Below are 4,245 nucleotides of genomic sequence, written 5' to 3' on the forward strand. Positions count from 1 at the left end.
CCTTTGAATGTGTGTGAGTTCCACAGCTCAACAAATAGTTGTAGAGTTTGGTTTTTGTAATTAACCCAAATACTGTGAAATTATTTTTTCATAATTGCAACCTCAAGACGTTTCTAGAAAGAAGCATAGTGATGAAGACAAACAGATGCCTTATCTCCGCTGGTAGTGATCACCCCTATGGGGAGACAGAACTTGAAGTGTGACTGAATTGACTGCTGGGCCACTGGAAGATTTTTTTTTTTTTTTTTTTTTTTCACTCACAACTGCTGTTGTGCTGGGTCAGTGGGGACATGGTGAATGAATGTTGAGTAACTTGGGTGCTGTGTGCACACCGCAATCTAAGCAGGAGATACTTAGACTGTGAGTCAGCAAGTCCTGCAGAGAGCTGTCTTCGATTCCTGTCTTTGGATCAGTATTCAGCCCCCCACACACATGGTTCATGAAATAATGTTCATCTGAGCAACACACTTTTCTCAGAGCTCTAATTTCTTTATTTGAATGTTCCTAGGGCAGTGCTTATCAAACTGTAGTCTACATGCAAATCTCTTTGGGGTGTTATTCTGGCTTGGTAAGTCTGGGGTGGGGCCCACATTTCTTAACAAGCTCCCAGGCGATGCTGATGCTGTGGATTTGCTGGCCCCGTGAATAATAAGGACTTTCTCTACCTGAGCTATGGACAAATCAACATTAAGTCTCAAATAATCACTTGCTTTTAAGTCTAATGTGATATGTCTAGATTTTCTCTTATTAAAGACCAGATAGTGGTCTTCCTTCTCCAGGACAGAGAATGTAAGCCTCACAGCTCTCATGAGCTTTACCATGTGAACACAGCTGAGAATTTGGGATTTTTAGGAACAGAACTATAAATCTTAAAGCAAGCAAAAAGTGTTTTCTCCTTGGTAGAAATACCTGTGGCCAAGCCCAGACCGTCAGATCCTATCTTGGGATACAACTGATTGTTACTTAACCTGCTGCTAACCTAAAGACTAGTTTTCTGCCCATCTAGTCCCCTGTGTGAATAAGAAGTTTCCTCTTGGTCCCAGGATGCCTCTGCTGCTTGGCTCATCTCTGAGGCTGTGAGCCTTCCAGTTCAGAAATGGAAGGAAAATCCATTGCCTTGGATGCCTCCTTCTAAACCACCACCCAAAACAAAAATGAGCCAGGAGACGTAGAAATCCCGGATGTGTTATGGGTTAGGCCATATTCTGAGGAGCTGGAAGGTTTCTCAGGGACTTGAAGTCTTGTGAAGAGAAAATGTGGAAGTAAGTGTCCTTCAAGCCACTGTAGTGCTTGACATGGGGGAAAGAGGCTGGGGGAAGGGGACCTATGGTGCTAGGGCCTTTCAGAGCTTGGCTAGATGAGGGGGTCCTTCTCAGAACTGTAAATAAGCTGCTCAGTTGCATGGCTTTCAGAGGACCTGCTAATGAGCTTTTTGTTTACGTTACACCTCCCCTGCTTTCCCTGAAGATAAGCCACTGAGTTCTATCTGCTGCTGTCTTCTCTCCATTACGCTTTCGTATAAATATTTAACATTCCCTATAAGCAATTCTGGAAGTACATGCCAAGTGATGTTTATGGAAGTGTAAGAAGATGTCTTAGTTCAGGCTGCTGTAACTACCACAGACTGAGTGACTTACACAACTGACATTTGTTACTGTTAGGTTAGGGAGGCTGTAAGTGCAAGAGCAAGGCACCCACAGATTCGGCTCCTGGTGAGCGCTCTTCATGGTTTGCAGATGGTTGTCTTGCTGCATCCCCATGTGTTGGAAAGATCATTTCTCTTATATCTCCTTATCTAAGGACATGAATCCCATTCATGAGGGTTCCACCCTCATGACCTAATTACCTCCCAATGGCCCCAATTCCAAATACCCTCATACTAGGGGTTAGGCTTCCACACAGGGACCTGGGGAGACATTCAGTCCATAACAGAGGGGAACTGGTAAGGACTAGACTGGAAGTGAGGAGGCCCTGGTGGGCAACCTTGGCTGGGAAAGATACATTCCTCACTATTGTATTTTCCTGGTAAGCAGAGGCTGAGATAGGCTAGATAATCCCTAAAGTAAGCCCATTTTCACTCTCAATATTCTATGAAATGAAACATTACAAATCTAAGTATGGAAGATGCATTAAAGAGAACCATGAGCTGGGCGCAGTGGCTCATGTAATCAGCACTTCAGGAGGCCCGGGCAGGAGGATCGTTTGAGTCCAGGGATTCAAGACCAGCCTTGGCAACATAGTGAGACCCCCATGTTTACAAAACAAAATGAGCTGGATGTGGTAGTGTGCACCTGTGGTCCTAGCTACTCAGGAAACTGAGGTGGGAGGATCACTTGAACCTGGGAAATCAAGGGTGCAGTGAGCTGTGATCATGCCACTGGACTCCAGTCTGTTACCTCTGGATGGAAATGAACAAGTACCAAACAGACAGACTTCTAGGTTGCTAGACATGTTTTTTTATCTCAATCTAGGTGATGATTCATGGATATCAAGATGTTTAAAAATGACTGGGCTGTACACTTGAGAGCAGTTTACACATTTTGGGTTTGTTATGCCTCAGACAGAAGCAAAATGTGGGTTAAACTGGTTCAGAAAGGAGGAAGGAAGAAAAGAAACTTTTCTGAGAAAAACTAGTGTATTAGTCCGTTTTCACACTGCTGATAAAGACATATCTGAGACTGGGTAATTTATAAAGAAAAAGGTTTAATGGACTCACAGTTCCACGCAGCTGGGGAGACTTCACAATCATGGCAGAAGGCAAAAGGCACATCTTACATGGCAGCAGGCAAAGAGAATGAGAATCAAGCCAGAGGGGAAACCCCTTAAAAAATCATCAGATCTCATGAGACTTACTAACATGAGAACAGTATGGGGGAAACCGCCCCCGTGATTCAATTATCTCCCACCAGGTCCCTCCCACAACCTGTAGGAATTATGGGAGCTATAAATCAAGATGAGATTTGGGTGGAGAAACAGCCAAACCATATCATAGTGTGGCGAATGTGTTGAAAAACTGCATTTTTATGCCTTTTTAATACATTACACTTTCATCATGGCAAATGAAAGCAGTTTAAAAGCCAACATCTCAATCAAACGTGATGCATTCTGAAGTTCCTAGGTTTATCAGCACTGAGTTGGGACAAGATACAAGTACTTCTAGCATAAAAGCAAAAGTATAGAACTGAGTTCCAATCCTAATATTTATACAGACTAGCTGGTGACTTTAGACTTTGTCTCTATACCATCTGTGGAATAGACACGAGAACACTTCGCCAATTTGCTATGTGGTGGAAATAAGGCGATGTACATAAAAGCGAAGGACATAAACTGTTGAGGCAAGCCATGTTCGCTCCCTACTCTGCCCCTGGAGAGTGTGACGACACTATTGTACTAAAGATGACACAACCTGCATCTCCTTTCTACCAGTATATAACACACATTTTCTTAATAGTCTCCTTTGAAATAATTTAGCCTTCCAAGAATGCAATGAAGTCAGCAGAGAAAAACAATCATACTGATGACTTAGGATCTAAAATTTCTAGAAAATGAAACATGAGAAGCTCTTCATATGTTTTTATCACCTCTCAAACAGTCCTGGTGAGTTTCCCAGAACCTTTTTTAGCTTTGTCCAACATAAAGCCATGTGTTCTGAATACTATTGGTCTTTCTGCAAAGTAGAGACACTTGGCATATTCAGAAATTTTGGATGCAAGCGATAGAAAACTCCCATACCCACCAGCTTTAGATAAAAAGAAATCTGCCAGCTTGTATCACAGAAATGTCCAAGAGGTGGCACCAGCTTCAGGCACAGGTTATTGGCTCAAATGCTCTCAAGTCCCATCTCCCCATTCCTGGCTTACACCTTCCACTATAACGGGTTCACTCTCAGGCAGGCTTTCTCCATAGGGTACACTCCCTCAGTGCCCAGCCCTATCCAGCAGCTCCAGCAACGCCAGGCATGCATTACAGTAGCTGGGCAACCCTAGTGGAAAAGAGCCTCTCATTTCCCATAAATGTATAGGAAAGTCTGGGTCTGTCTGATTTCATGCAGAATCAAGATGTGATTGGGGTTCTAGTTCTGACTCTACAACTGGTGTTTGTATGATATTAAGCAAGTCATTTCCTCCCTTTGGACCTCAATTGTCTCATCTATAAAACAGAGGAATAAAATAATGCCATCTTGAGTCTGTTTTAGAGCTAATAACATTTCTTTATCCACACTAAAAGCTTTTTCCTCTGGAAGTT

The sequence above is a fragment of the Mandrillus leucophaeus genome, unplaced genomic scaffold, assembly GCF_000951045.1.
Source record: "Mandrillus leucophaeus isolate KB7577 unplaced genomic scaffold, Mleu.le_1.0 Scaffold223, whole genome shotgun sequence".
Lineage (NCBI taxonomy): Eukaryota > Metazoa > Chordata > Mammalia > Primates > Cercopithecidae > Mandrillus > Mandrillus leucophaeus.